Source organism: Callospermophilus lateralis, chromosome 4 (genome assembly GCF_048772815.1).
Source record: "Callospermophilus lateralis isolate mCalLat2 chromosome 4, mCalLat2.hap1, whole genome shotgun sequence".
Lineage (NCBI taxonomy): Eukaryota > Metazoa > Chordata > Mammalia > Rodentia > Sciuridae > Callospermophilus > Callospermophilus lateralis.
The window spans coordinates 43449735-43466422 of NC_135308.1; the positions used below are offsets into that span (position 1 = coordinate 43449735).

Below are 16688 nucleotides of genomic sequence, written 5' to 3' on the forward strand. Positions count from 1 at the left end.
GGGAACAAATAAAATGTCCACCAAGAGATAAACAGATAAAGATATCATGCTATATCCTTATAATGGAATGCTACTCAATAACCAAAAGCAATGAGTCTTGATACACAGAATAACATGGATGGATCTCAAAATTAATATTATGAATGAAAGAAGGCAGAAAAAGAAATACGTGTTGTGTGTTTCCTTTCTACAGTTGTCTAAAATGTAAACTCATCAAAAGAAAATGAGTCACTATTTTACTGATGATGGGAAGATTATTAATGGGGATGGCAAGAATTATCAAATATTATGAGAAAAGATTTAGGAATAAAATTATGTTTATTATATCTATTTGGGTTTTGGTTTAATGAATGTGAACATGTTGTCTTTTACCAAATTGCATACTATTAAATACATTTAGTTCAACATGTGATAATTATAAAGTAATTGGTACCAAAGATAATATAACCAAAATAATTTTCTCCATGATTAAAGATCCAAAAATATTAAATTTAAAATACTACCTGCATCTAATTTTTAAGTATTTTTTCATTGACACATTAAAAATTATACATATCTATCTCATTTAACATATATCATATTTTTATGGTGAAAACATTCAAAATCCTTTCTCCCAGATTTTTTTAAATACACACTGCATTATTTTTATCAATAATTTCCCTGCTGTGCAACTGTACAGCAAAACTTTTTCTCATCTCTGACTATAATTTAATACAATTGATTTTTCCAACTCTACCTTTCCCCTACTTTCTCTAGCCTCTGGTAACTACTATTCTTCTGTTTTATGAAATTAATTGTTTTTAGATTCTGCATATGAATGAGATCATGTAGTGATTGTCTTTCTCCTCTCACTTAACACAATGACCTCTAGTTATATTCCTGTTTTCATAAATGGCAACATTTTGTATTCTTCATGGCTGAGTAGTGTTCTATTTTGTATATATACATTTTCTTTATCCAAAATTCTGTGGATGGACATTCAGATGTTTTCTTAGTTACTGTGGCTAGTGACTACAATAAACATGGGAGTCCAGATGTCTCTTCAACATACTGTTTTAATTTCCTTTGGATATATCCCAGTAGTGGAATTACTGGATCAGATGGTACTTCTATTTTTTTTTTGAGCAAACTCTATACTATTTTCCAGAACAGTTGTATTAATTTATATTCTCATTTCTGGTGTGTAAAGAGTTCTTTTTACATGGTCTCACTAGTACTTGTAATTTCTTTCTTTCTGAAAATAGTCATTCTCACTATGGTTTTGACTTACTTTCCCTGATGACTGGTGATGTTGAAATTTTTTTCATACAACACTCAGACACTTCTGTCCTTCATAACTTTTATAATGCTTACAAATAAGCATTACTAAATAATATGGGGTTTAAGGATGCAAACAAATTTGACCAAGTTATAAAAATACTACAAAGAGAATGAGGAAAAGGAAAATACAAAAGCAAAGCAAAGAGTTGATTAATAAAGTTCTGAATTGTTTCTCCTTGGCCATATTATAAGGCAGTAGAGATGCATTAAGAAGTAATATATACACAGAGATATAGCTATTAATAATATTAATTTTTTACGTTGCATTATGGTTATTTATAAATAAAAAAATAAAGGCCACCATAAGTTGTGTCATGAACTAAAGACCACGATGAATTCAATTATGTTTACTTGGGTTCCTCTTAATCAAACTTTTGAATATGGCAGACAATGAGCAAGTTACACACAAGAAAAATCACATTTCTACTTCTCAAAGTTCAATAACAGGCAAAACTAAACTATATCATTTACAATTTCCTAGGGTAGAACTAGATAAGCAAAAAAAGGATAAGTTGTCATACAATTAGGGGAACTAATTAGGTAGGGGATGTTTTGGGGAAAAACAATTACCAAAAAAAAAAAAAAAGTTTTCCCTTTTTTTCCAGAAAAGTTATGAATAAAAATAGATAGTCATTGGTCAGGTGATCAGCACCCCATTAAGGTCTTTTTCAAACATAAAGACCATGAATGAGGCTAACCAATGGGAACATTCCCGACAACTCTTTTGTCCCAGACCTGAGGGAAAGTGGAAGAAGAGGGATGAACCCAGATGGAAGTTACAGGAAGCATTAAAAGTCCCTGAGGACACAATAGCTTGAGATTTTTTTTTTAATATCTGTTTAACATAAATTTTGACGAATGGCTTTGGTACATTTTCAATAGCTGTTTTGCATGGATTTTGATTAATACCCCTACCCAGAAGCTACTTTGACCCTAGACTAGTACATTCAAGTGGAAACACTTGCTCTCAGTTCTCTTCTTGCTTTGTGGGAGTTCTGTCTCTTCTCACTGGAGTAAATCCTTCTCCGTTCACTCTTGCCTTCTGTTATCGTCAATGGGTTTTATTCTTCAAATTTGGGAGACAAGAACCCACAAAGAAATTGGTGAAGTGGGGAATCTAGTTTTATTGCACAACTCCAGTTTCAGTTTGAATCTGAATTTGATTTCAGTCAAATCTGTAAATTGTGTTGTTCAAATTTTCTGTAAGTTCATTTAACTTTGCTTTACCCGTTAGTAAAGAGAATGAACTTGAAATAACCTCATTATGATGGGGAACTAGTCAGTTTCTCTCTGAGGCTTTTACCATTTTTGTTACAGAATCAGATGAATCAGAACTTTCATCATTATTAAGTGAGTTTCTTTATCCTTAAGAAAATAATTTATTTTTAAAATTTTTTACAATAGACACTAGTATGGCAATATGTAAAACAGTGGATGTGTAACCGATGTGATTCTGCAATCTGTATACGGGGTAAAAATGGGAGTTCCTAACCCACTTGAATCAAATGTATGAAATATGATATGTCAAGAACTATGTAATGTTTTGAACAACCAATAATAAAAATTAAAAAAAAAATTTATGTAGCTACACCAGCTCTCTTATGTTAGGACTTAACTAGTATGTATTTTAACATCCTTTTCCTTTCGAACTTCTGTGAAGAAGTCTCAGGTGCCTATATAAGTGGTTTGAGCTGCTATGACAAAATGCCACAGGCTGGATGGGTGGCATAAACAACAGAAATTTATTTTCTCAAAGTTCTGAAGTTCAAGATCAAGGTGTCTGCAAGGTTAGTGTCTGGCAAGGTCTCAGTTCCTATCCTGCAGTTGGCCCCTTCTTGTTACCATCTTTGTGTGGCCTGTCTCTGTGTGTACGTGGAGAAAAGGAGCTTCTTAAAAAAAAAAATCAATCCCATTGGGTTAAGATCCCACTCTTCTCACCTCAGTTTACCTCAATTACCTCTTTGAAAAATGCTACTTCAATTATAGTCATATTAGGATTAGGGCTTCAATATATGAATTTTGGGAAGACACAACCCAGTCCATAACAGCATCCTTCTTATATACAGGATTAGGATTAATTTCCTTCATATGCAAATAATTTCAATCTTTAACTGATGAGTGTAGTTCATTTACATGTATTGTAATTATTTTTATGTTTGGACTAATTTCTGTTTATGCATCATTTTTCCATTCATCTGCTTTAAATACACTTGCAGTCTTGAGCTCATTTTTTTCCTATGCATTATTTTTTCTGTATTGGATTAATAGTAATACACTCGGTTATTATGCTTTTCTTGAATCATTACTGCTAACTTAGCATTAAAAGTCTAAAGTTGAAGCTGGGAATATAGCTCAATGATACCCACTGCATGTGTACAAAACCCTGGGTTCCACCCTGCCGTCCACCATAAATAAATAAATAATTAAGTCTGTAGTTCAAAATACATCTCCATTACTCTATAAATAGCATACAATCAGATATATTCAAATCCAAACAGATTTTATTTAAATGCTAGTCGTAAAATATGTCATGTGGGAAATTAATAAGTGAGATCATAAAAATGAAATAAGAGAGATCATTACCAAATTAACAATTAGTTTTAAAGGGCACCGATATCAGTACCAGACCATGGTTAAATTCCTGTGTTTAAATCCTGGATTGCTACTAGTGGCTATGTGAACTTAGGTAAAGTGTATAAACGTCTTCTGTGCCTCAGTTTCACCATTTGTAAAGTGGACATAATTTTACCCTCTATCCCATATAATTGGAAGATTGAATGAAAGTATATATAAAATCCTTAAAATGGTGCTTACAATGAAGTAATTTTTACTTTAAGTCTGAATTTGGGAATCCATGAAAGCTTTACTCTCTTTGGAGTATCATCAATGGGATGCTGGCTCTCTACTATATTTTAAAAAATAACTTCCTACGTGGAATCTGAATTCAAAGCAGAACACTATTAAGTGTACACCTAGGTTTAATGACACATCCCACACTAGGACAATACTGGCTCAGAATTGCATCTCCCACTAGAAGTAAGAAAGGGTCAGTTATTATTTATGAAAAGGTTACCATAGTCAAGCACAGTTACTCACTCCTCTAAGCAAAAAAATCTTTAAGTCATTTTGTTATATAGAACTTGAATATCTAAAGTTCAATTCTGACACACCATGGTTCTCAAACGACTTTAAGCAGAGAACTCCCTTTTACAAAATATTGTTAACTATGGAAGGAATAGTCTAGGATTCTGACAATGCTTTAAGAAGTGCTGGTCCAGTACATCAATTTAGCAAAGGCTCACCAAGTTCCTGACTTGTACCAGGACTCCAGTTCTAGGCCCTGGGATATACTAGTGAGCAGAAAAATCTCCCAAATCCAAGCTGGGCACAGTATAACACGCCTGCAATTCCAGAGGCTCAGGAGGCTGAGGGAGGAGGATCATGAGTTCAAATCCAGTCTCAGCAATTTATCGAGGCCCTAAGCAACTCAGTGAGACCTTGCCTCTAAATAAAATATAAAGAAGGGCTTCGGATGTGGCTCATTGGTTAAGGACCCCTGTGTTCCATCCTTGATACCAAAACAACAACAACAAAAAGCTTTCAACTCCAAACAAGATTTTGTTCTTGGAAAGATAATATTATTTCACTCCTGAGGCAATTTAAATACTTATTGATGGAAAATGGATAGTCAATACAATATTCTTCAATTTAGGTTAACCTTATCATTTTTAATTGAAACCAAAAAATAAATTTTACTCTGGGGATTTTTTTTTAAGATTACCATAATACGTCCTGAGGGGTAATGAACTTCATTTCTGTGCCTTTTTAAATTTCTACCCCCATATTTTCTTATTTTCACTTTTTTTTTCTCTTCATTGATCAATTCAACTATTTTCTGCAAATATATGTTCTCTTGCTCTCTCTCAAGGTATTTGAGACGATTGAGAATCATTCTGAGTCCCTTGGACTTGTCTCTCATTCGGATTTTCTAGTGTTTAATGTTAAACAGGGTCATTTTTTTAAAAAAACAATCAGAGACAGGTATCTTATGGAGGGAAGAGAAAGTACAAAATGGACCTGCAGCCTTAAAAACCTTAGAAAGGTAGTTCTCAAAAACGTACAACTTGCTAACAAGCATAAAAATGAAGGATCTGCTGAAAGGTCAATTCCCCTCTAAGCTTTTATCTGTTCAAGGAGTAGCCCTGTGGGAACACGGGGATCTTAAAAGACAGTAATGTCTTTATGACTCCAGGAATTAGGATGGAAAGCAAAAGAGAAAAAAAATACTAAGAAACTCTATAATGACATTAAATTCACACTAAAGCTGGATATAAAAACAGCAATATGCTTCAGAACTTACAGAGAACCCTTAAAGTATAAAGATGTGAACTTATTTATGACACTAGAGGCTGGTACTTTCAGTGTGGAGAAAGAATCTTCATCTAGATGACAGGAAAGATGAAGAATGTTATGAACTAATTCCCTATGCTTTATAATTTCAGATCTATTTGATCAAGAAAGCATTTTTCATAAGACTGGCCAAAATGTGTGTGTGTGTGGGGGGGGGGTTCATTAGTTTGAATCAAATTCAAGAAAAAAAGAGATACTGGATTTTCTGTTATTATTTTATTTTGTTTTTTCTTTTTTTTTTTTTTTTTGCAGTTGTGACATTTAGAAATATAGATCTCATCTTAGCCCCCATTTTCTGACATACAACTCTTAATGTCCTTGAAGTTTCCTAGGTAATGAGTACAGTTTTTGTATGGTGATGACTGGGGTCCCCTAGGTAGCTTCTGGATGATGCCTGGTCAGAAGAAAGACCCAGGCAGGGTTAGGAGGTTAGAACTTTCGGCCCTATTTCCTGATCTCTTGGAAGAAGGGACCAGGACTGAAAGTTAAGTTACCCCACATTGGCCAGTCCCTTAATCAATCACACCTGTGTGTTGAAGCCTCCCTAAAAATGCTGAAGGATAAGGTTGGAAAACATCTAGACTGCAGAGCACATGGATGTCCCTGCGGGGCAGCATACCCAGAGAGGTTATGGAAATGTCCACAATCTTCTCCTCTATGTCCCCCTATGCATCTGTTATTTTGTTATAAATAACCTTTATATTAATCAATAAACATGAGTGTTTCCATAAATACTTTGAGCTGCTTTACCTGACCAAGGATAGAGTGGTGGGAGCCTCAATGTGTAGCAGGTTGGTCAGAATCACAGGTAAACAACCTGGTGCTTGAGTCTGGCATCTCAAAGGGAAATTACTGAGATTGCGTAATAACCAGTGAGATCTGATGCTATTTCCAGAATCTGACAGTATCTCTAGGTAGTATCTGAATCAAATTGGGTTAGAGGACATCTGAGCTGTTGTTAACTGCAGAAGTCATTGTTTTCTTGCTGGTGGGGAGAAATTTCTACACCTTTTGAAGTCACAAAAGTGATGTGTGGTGAAGGAGGAACAGGAAAAACTTCTACTTAGAAGTCAAACTATAATTTTGTTTTATATGAATCCAAGTGTGATGTTTAATTGCTTTTATTTTCCTTAATGCTGGAATTACTTCAGTTAACATTTAAGCCAGGAAATGGGATTGTCTGTAAGCAGAGGTGATCCATTTGAGGGATTTCTTCACAGTTTGATTCCTCTCCTACTAAAAGAAATGAGAAGGTGCTAGTTAAGAGCTTCTCTAGTCTGGATAGGAAAAAGTTAAATGATATCATATTGGATAACCTTCTTATAAATTGTATGTTAAAGTCATTTTAATTCAGAAATGGCCCAATATTCAGAATATGCCTTTTATTTGAACTGAATTAATCAACAAATTGTAATGGCAAAGCTCTCCTTCTGTAGCAGATATCATGTGGTGGGGGTGGAGGGTGGAGAAGAGAATTGGCTCCTGGTATGAAAGATACTCATTCTCCAAAAACAAATCCCATCATAAAGAACATTGAATTTCTACTTTATATTTTTGCATTCTTCTTTTAAACCATAATTCCTAGGCAGAATGACTCATGAAGACTATAATAAAGACAGTGTAGGTATGGAATCCTGGATTCCATGTGATATGATATGAAGCACACAATCAGAGGACACAGGAACAAATGACATAAAAAAGAAAAAAAAAAACATCAGAAATGGAAAATAATGGAAAAGTAATAGACGAGAATTCCTCATTCTTGGTCTCATTTCTATCATCAACTTCTATGTGATTTGAAAAAAGCCACATATTTTCTTCACCTGCAAATTAATACTATGATATTCTATAACCCCAAAGATCCTTTTTAGCTTAAAATGGTATGAAATTGGTCTACTTATCTTTTCTGGGGTGAATACTGCTGTCCTTAAGTCACCTAGGTAAATTCAGGATAGATAGACAGGAGAATATCCAATACCTACCTTGAAGAAAGAAGGCATAATACACAGAAATAAAATACAGAAAATGCTCAAATGAGCCTCTCCTCACCTGTAAACCTAGGTGAATTAAATTAAGTTTCTTTCTTTAGAAGAAAGAGAAATATTTGGAATCTACTAATAGGTGTATAAGATGAGTTTCCAGCACCCTTTAGAGGTCCTACTACATGTTCTAACTGCAGTTTCAAAGCAAGCAAAGAACTAGGGCATGAAAAGAGCCTGGCTCAGTAGTTTGCAAAAAGCTGGTCAATTATTTAACATTGGTACAAATGTAAACTTGCTGATTTCAGGTTTCAGTTTTACCAAAACTATTCTCCAGATCTTCTCTTTGTTATCACCAAGAGCGAAAAATAAAAAGAAAAACACCTAACAAGATTTTTTAAAACAAACTAATCATCTCTCTAAAAATATAGTTTCTTATGATTATGGTGAGTCCAGTTTGAGGAATAATGGTTTTTGTGTTTGGTCTGTGTCAACACAAAAACTGCACTTCACAATCTTAAACAGGCAAGGAAGATTTTATCCAAGTTTATTGCATTAGTGGACAGAAGCCAAAACTCAGTCTGAACTCAACTCCACTGAAATAAAGGGAGGGAGAAATTTGCTTTTAAAAAGTGGGGTAATCATAAGGCATCTATGTTTTGTTTGAAAATAAAAACAGCAAACAAAGAACCAAAATAGAAAGAAAAATGGGAAAGGAAGGTCTAGCTATTTACCACTGAGTAGAAAGAGTTCAGATTAACCTAACTTCTCTTCACCTTTCCTCTTTTCTCCTTACTACTTCACTTCCATTGTGAGAATGCAACCTCATGAAACCTACTTTATAAAAGTTCTCAACATTCTTCATTTAAATGCTGAGGAATGTGAAAAAACATGTGCCTCAGGAGATTTTGCATTTTGAACCTTTTGTTACCATGTCAAATCAATGACTAATTTCCACTGATTCATAAGCACACGGCTATTCCAAACAGGTAGATGGCATCTTCCATCATGCATCATCAAAAACTTTGAACTGATGTTCTCCTTGACTGTAGAGTTTGAAACTGGAGGGAAAGCTGCTCTTTTTAGACTTGATTTGACAGAACCCAGATCTGCTTACCTTCAGAATTAACTTTCAGACATGCCCCTTTTAACTAATTTATTTTATAAGTGTCTTAATGCATTTTCTGTTGCTATGACAACATATCAAAGACTAGGTAAAAGATAGAAAGTAGAAGTTTCTTGAGCTCACATTTCTAGAAGCTTAGAAGTCCAAGAACAAGGGCTGAATCTGGTCTTAAGATGACTTTCTTTTTTCGGTCTAATGAGACAGAAGATACCACAAGGGAAAGAGCACAGGGGTGTGGGGTAGTGCGGGAGAGGGAGAGAAGAGTAAAAGAAGGGGTTTAAACTCATCAGAACTTATCACTAACCCCCTCCTGTGGTAATAGCATTAATCCATTCATTTAGGAAGGCAAACCCTTATAACCTAAATACCTCTTAAAAGTCCCAACTACTAATACCATCTGCTGAATCCCAGGGCTGCAAAAGCCCCAGTGTGCTGTTTTCCAATCCCCCAAAGAGAACTCAGGGCACTCAGTGGAGAGGGTTTGGACATTTTATTAACCACATGCTTCTCAATGGTGGTAAAGCCAGGATACAATGAAGAACCCCACCATTTCAACAAGCAGGGGAATATATAGGATAAGTTGCATGCCCACTGAGCAGGTGGATTTCTGCAGATGTTTTATGAGGTCATTCTTTCACCATATAACTAAGATCACTCTTTGATTCTTACCCTGTTGATCCTAAGATTGGAGATAAGAAAAATGGTCAGCTTTCTCTCTCCTTTTCCTTCCTTACTGCATTCATTAGAGTCCTTCTTATCTTGCTGAAAGCTTTCCTATACGCTGATTAGTGTTTTTCCCAATCCCTCATTTCTTCGATTCCTCAGAAATCCCTTAATGTCTCCCACAACTTCATTCCATCCCATTCTTCTATAAAGCCCTTGAGACAGGGCTCTGGAGGCATATTGCATCCATACTCCACAACAGCAGTACTAAGTGCAAGAAGCTATCAGCAGTCGTGCTAAGATCATTGAGGTAACGTAGAATGTATGGTGCCTTGTCAAGGAAAGGGAGCTTAACCATTTAGATAATGGAACAATCAAATGGGAATAAATAGCATTGATTTGTTTAGATGCTTGGGATAAAGCATGAGTAATATTGTGTTGATTATCAATTATATTCACGTAATATTCTGTCTCCAGGACTTTGCGTGTTCTTCCTAGGGCAGATACAAGCATATCCAGTGCCATCCTATTTTGTAAATCCACTGTTCTTATCTGAGTAGTTTCCTCAATTAACAAGGTTATAGCATGTTTAATCTGAATGAGAACTTGAACAGTGTGGAGGGCTGAAGCCAAGACCTGAGTTTCTGCATCCATCATTGCAGCCTGTGGGGAAAGAGTAGCTAATGGATAGAACCACCAGGAGGCACAGGGCTGCTTGATGCGAAGCTCCTTCATGTCATCTCAATTATTAGGTGCACCTGGTAAAAGAGACCGAACTCTGGCCTGATGTAAAAGCATCCCCATATCCTTTGTCCTGACCAGCGATAAGGTTAAAAAGGCCATCCATACAACCCACATACCCTTGGCAGGGGAAAATCCCATGAATAATATTGGGGGATGGTGAGGATGCCTGTTGAATTGACTGAATTCTCACCCAGAAGGTCAGGGATGAAGCCCACGATTATTACCATGACATAAACAAAAGTTGATTTTTTAACTCTAACCTGAGTTGCTCTGTCCCACGAAAACCCATTTCATATATAAGTATACCTAAGAAACTTGAGAAATATTTAATGTCTCCCTAATCAAAGCAAAATTCCCTTTTCTTAGTGTAATCATTTGATGGCCATTTTCGGTAGATGAGTGTTTTTAGTCCTTTCCATCTCATTTGCAGGCCAGGTAAACCAGGCAAGTCCTTGCGCTGCAGCCACCAGGAGATCCAAGCAGATCCAACCATCGGTCTGTTTGCTATTATATTCACATTTCCTTGTCTAGTCCAGGAATAGGTTACTTGTTGCTAACCTATGGGGAATAGGATGAGCACTTAATAGGCACCAATAATGGCAAATCAGCTCCAGGATGCAGTGGATAGGGACAATCTTGTGTCAGTAAAGTAGCCTATATGGTAGGTTTGCCTAGGAAAGTGTACCAGACCTCTATTCACATTTCAGGGATATAGAAAGAATAAGACACTTCTGGAACATATAACCGCCGTAAGCTCAAGTGTTGACTCTTGAGGATAACATCACCTGTACTTACGAGGGCCAGGTTATCAATACAGTAGGCTTTACTTATAAATTTAGAGATTCTTTCTCCCCCCAAGGGATCAGTAAGGCTATCTACTGGGGACTTATTTATATGGTTGTTGGTCAATGAATACTGCTTGTCTCTGAAGTGATGTCTTGAGGAGCCAGCAACAGTAAGCTGTTACTTGTATCCTAGATCAATTTAAGAAAATGTTCAGTGGAAGTGTCCTTTATCTATAACCTTAATGCTGGCTGCCATGGGTAGGAGAATAGAAAGAACTACAGGCCACTGATGTCTGTCTTTCTCACTTGGTGTCTTCAGTGCTTCAGGCAGACAAGCAGCCTACCCCTGCATAGAGTTACTCTCAGTTCTTAAGACTCATTTCAGCAGCCATTTATTCTTTCCATTAAGCCAGCTTCTAGTGGATTGTATGGCAAGTGGAAAATTCATAATATGCCCTGGTCTTATGCCCACTGTTGTATGTCATGACCTATGAAATGGGTTACATAGTCATTTTTCAATTACCCATGGTGTGCCATACATGGCACTCAGCTGGGTCAGTCCATTAATAGTTGCCTTCTTATTGGCTCTTTTGCTGGGAAAGCCTCACATCAATTCTATAACTGTTAATGCACAGTTGGTCACTTCTGATAAGGGGAGAGGAGACCAATGTAGTTTATCTGCCATTATAAAAGATGGATATCACCCATTTGGTATGTCCTTTGATGACATTAAGTCATTGTGGGTAGTGCTGAGAGCAGGCAAGAGAGTTGTGGCATGCAGCAAAAACATCAGACATCTTTATGAGCAGTCCCAAGCATGCCACAGCTGCCTACGGGCTTTAATATACAATATAGCCAAGTGGCAATTTCTTCTGCTGAATCTTTCTCCAGCCATCTCATCTTTACAAGTTGGTCAGCCTCATCATTGCCTGGAAATTGAAGGGGGCAATGAGCAGCCACATGGTTCACTGAAACAACTTTGGTTTGGACACAACATCAAATATCTTTCCATAACTGGTTTCCCCAAAGAGGCCTGCCATTAACCATTCCCTGTTGGTGCCATTGAGACAGCCACATTGTCAGTCCTCTGAACACAGCCCAGCTGTTGGTGCAGATAGTTAATGGCACTCTTTTGAGAATAACAGCCATCCATACTGCTTACAATTTGGTCCACTGGCTGCTGTGTCCTTGTCCTTCATCAACCCGTAGTGTCATTCTTCAGTTCTCCACTGTGTATTGGGGGGGTTGTTGATACTTCAGTGTGCCAGGATGACTCTGGTATTAGAAGTTGGCCTTCATTTGCAGGAAAAGGGAGAAAGGTATGTCTTCTTGAATTTTGCCCTTTTCTGCTATCTATGTGATGGGGTCCCAGGAACAAAGTTTTAAGAGGAGTGTTAAAGTGCTGTTTATGCCTTGTTGTTGAAGCTATTCACCCCCATTTCATTGTGGTTGTCACCTGAGCAACCCCCAATTATGGGACTTTGGCTATTTGTTGTAACCATCCACTGTGGGTTAGGTAGTCATGACCTCTACTAGTTCCTCTCTGGTGAGGGGTTTGGGGGCAAAAAGGACAACATAAGTATCACACAATTGACAGTAATTTTTTTTGAAAGAGGGGTTGTTTTGTTTTGTTTTAGTACCAGGTATTGAACCCAGGGAACTTTACCACTGAGTTACAACTCCATTTCTTTTTACTTTTATTTATTTATTTATTTTTTAATTTTGAAACAAGGTCTTGGTAAGTTGCTTAGGCCTTCAGTAAGTTGCTGAGGGTGACTTTGAACTTGCAGTCCTTCTGCCTCATCCTTTCAGTCTCTGGAATTATAGGCACATGTGCCACCATGCCCAGATCGCACAATTGTTTTTCCAACAACCTATAATGTTCCTCTTCTCTCTTCCTAACTGTGAGCAAAATCTAATTGGGATCTTGTGTCTCTTAATACACTACCATAAACCCCATCCAAGTCATCTGGAGTGACACAAATGGAAACCTCAAAAGGTTTCCATGCCTCTAGTGCTTCAAGGGCTTGTGCTTGTTTCACTACTCCTTTAGCTTGATTAAACGCCTCAGTATGCAGGTCAATTCAGTCCCTTATTCTCCTCCTCCTACACAAATCATAGAGGGGCTGTGACAACTAAATGAGAGTCTTCCAATAACCCAGTACCCTTACAAATTCTTACATTTGTCTTACTGTGTTAGGAAGTTAAAATACCTGAACTTTATATATCAGAGCCTCAGGTTCAATCTTTACTTTATCAGAACAAACAACACCCAATATTTTCACCACTAAACCAGGCCCCTGAACTTTGTTGGGGTTCAGAGCCTCTGTAAATGAGTCAAAATATGGGTGTAGCCTCAGCAAGTGTGGGAAAAGATTGAGAATAAGGAGAATGTCACCAACATAATGAAACATTATCAACAGAGGTTGAGACCAGGTTTCTAAATATTGTGCTACCATACACAGTGGGACTATGGAGATATACGTGCAGTAACAGCAGAACCACGAATTGTCAGCTCTCAGGACTGTATCTTTATTAAAAAAGGCATTAGCAAGGCATAATACAAAACGATATGCTTCCAATTGAGTGCTGAATTCTTCTAGAATGGTGGCTTAGTTGGGAATTGCTGTGTAAAGTGAAAGCTTCACCTTATTTAATTCTCTGGAATACATCATGCTTCAAGTTCCATATGGCTTTATTTCCAGTCACAGGGGGAAGTTCAAAGGAGTGTGGATTTGGCAGATTATGCTGATGTTAGTATGTTCTCTGTTATCTCTTCATGGCTACAGGGGAGTCAATATTCTTTGGTGGCAACAGCTTGGCAGGGTGTAGGCAAAACAACAGAGTTGTATGCCCTCTTAATATTTGGCTTTATAGCTAATGCAGATTTAATCTCCAAGCAGTGGATCTGGAGATCCTCTACAACAGTTTGAGGGCATCTACCCCACAATATATCAACACCTATAACATATTCAGGAATGAGAGTTGTGAATACCAGTTATGGGAGGGTGACAGGTGCCCAAGCCAATGCATCAACTTACAGTTTGAAGTCTCACTGTTTTTTCACACATACCCATCATTAGCAGTTAACCTGCCTGAGAACTTGTCAGGATTATAACATATAAATGTCCAATTAGCTCCTGTGTCCACCAATGCTATTACTCTGAATAAATTTTCTGAAGACCAATGTATTGCCAATTCTATTTATAGTCTCTAGTCCAGAGACACAACTTGGACTCCTGAACCTTGATCTTCTCCCTAGTTATCCCACAACCAAGGACTCAAAGAATTCTCAGGGGAAGCCATGAACTCTGCTTTCATTAAATTTAATAGGAGAAACTTGTCATTATCTCCTTTTGGAGTTGGAAGCCAGTCTACCTTTATAACCATCTTCCTTTTGTTTTCCTTATTGAGAGATAATGGCTAAAACCTTTTGTTCTTTTATAATTGTTTTCATAATTGCACCAGGATGGCATTAGATTGTTTATCTATATTCCTTTCATCTACTCCTGCTGCCACTAAGTCCACTCACATCTGTTTATAGGAGACTCAGAGAGGTCCTTCCAGTTTGGGTTGGGTTTACGGACTCCTGTTTTCTGCCAATATCTCTCCATCTTACCTAGACCCAGTATCAGTTGCTTTCTGAAGGGATTTCCCTACAAATGTGGATAATATTGATACCAGGGCTTCATAAATGGATATAAGAGTCAGGTGTAAAACCATATCTCTCATTTCTACAGTGAAAGTCATAACCTCAGGTCATGGGAAAGGCTGCACATAAATAGCACATTTCATTCTCAGATCCTCAAATAACCTGAAGGCCTCCATAGAGAACAAGGTGCCTCTGGGCTTAAGAATATCACTTGAATTTGACCACATATTGCAAGGGGCAAAAAGCAGCCAACTTAGTAATGACCCCACACTTTAATCAGTGGCATTGGTGTAAAATTGTTGATGTAGCACAGTGGGAAAAGTGATTACTGAAGGCATTTAAATAACTCTATAGCATTTAACATCATCCCATATACTCCAGTGTCCCACAGGTAGAGCATCCCCACCAATATTCTGTATTTTGTTTTGTGCCCAAACTTGTATTCTAGTTCCACCAGCTCTGTTGGGTTTATGGTCTCATGATGGTATGTGGATACTTCTAGAAAGGGGAGCAGATCTGGATTGGCCTCCTCAGTTGCTCTGGCTGATTCTCTAATTTCTGGACCATTACCAGTCTGGCTTCCATTATGTCTTTAAACTTTATTTCAATTCAGATTTACCAGAAGTCATTTTAATTTGAGTGGATCCTACATTTCATGGTCTCAGTTTTCATTAGTCACCAATGTCCTAATATAGGCTTTTGGTCTGTAATGTCCCATCAGTTAAGCATAATCATGTGTCATGACCTACAGTAGTAGTAGTATATTTGAGCTGAGTAGCTAACTCCTGGTCTGTGGCTAATTTAATCACTCATAGCAGAGGTCATGCCACTGCTGTGATGGCATTCTTTCCTTTTTTTTTTTCTATGACTGTGTTGAATGCTGCTTCCAATACCCTCTGTTGTTTTCAGGATGTCACCATACTTATGTGGTGGTCCCTACCCCTCCTATAGGAAAGTCACCCCAAATCACACTGAGATTTGTGACCACTTCAGGATTTTCTCCATAAACTCTATGTCCTTTTTCAATCCAGAATCAACTGGACACATTTCTCTTTGGTGTCCTGTCAACCATGCCAATTGTTCGACTCTAGAGCTTCAAACACCCAGCATACTATTTTCCAATTCCAAAGAAATAACTTGAAGGACTCACTGGAAAAGTCTTGGACACTGTATGACTTATGCACTTCTCAAAGTTTTGGACATTCCATCACTCACACACTCACTGGTGGTGGACAGGCAAGGATACAATTGAAGGCCATACGGTTCCCACAAGCAGGGAAATACATGGGAAAATGGCATGCCCATTGCACACACTGATGGATTTCTTCTGTTTTATGAGTACATTCTTTTGCCATACAATTAAGGTCACTCTGCCTTGATCCTCACCTAAAAATTAGAGATAAGGAAATTGTTCACCTTCCCCTTTCCATTTTCTCTATTATCACGTTCTTTAGAGTTCTTTTTATCTCACTGCAAGATTTCCTGGGCACTGATTAGTGTTTGCCTCATCATAGCAACAACTAAATTTCAACATCAGTTTTGGAGGGGTAATGTGAACCTCTCACAATGTAAACCATTGCAATACACACTTTTTGTACTATTTGACATGGGTGATTTTGTTTTCTGTAAATCTTTTTAAACTGGTATTCTTGGGTATTTTGTGTTCTGGTTCAAATTTTTAACAAAGGTTATCATGTATGAAAAATTCAATGAATCATTAACTTGTCAAAAGGCAGTTGAGACATCATTATCTATCTATATTTTAGATTCTGCCCTATGTTCACTTTCAGCATTGTCTTTAAAGACCCAGGACACTTCTGAGTTTAGAATGATAATCAATGAAGGAAATAGTCTCCTTCCTTCTGGTTCATGGGATTGACATCCTTGTGTGAGATGAAGTGAGATGTTGCTGGCTCAGAAACCAAGACACAAAAGATATTCCTTCAGGAAAGGTCTCCCTTCTTGACCTTTTCATTTTGGAAAATGAATTATCTGGTTTCAATGCTCAT

The 16688-nt window shown here is 37.2% G+C and overlaps 1 pseudogene; it reads right to left on the reverse strand.

The window, feature by feature from the left end:
* LOC143398209 (tRNA methyltransferase 10 homolog A pseudogene) overlaps window positions 1-10233 on the reverse strand; it is a 108011-nt pseudogene extending 97778 nt beyond the window's left edge.
* Between the last annotated feature and the right edge of the window lie 6455 nt (window positions 10234-16688).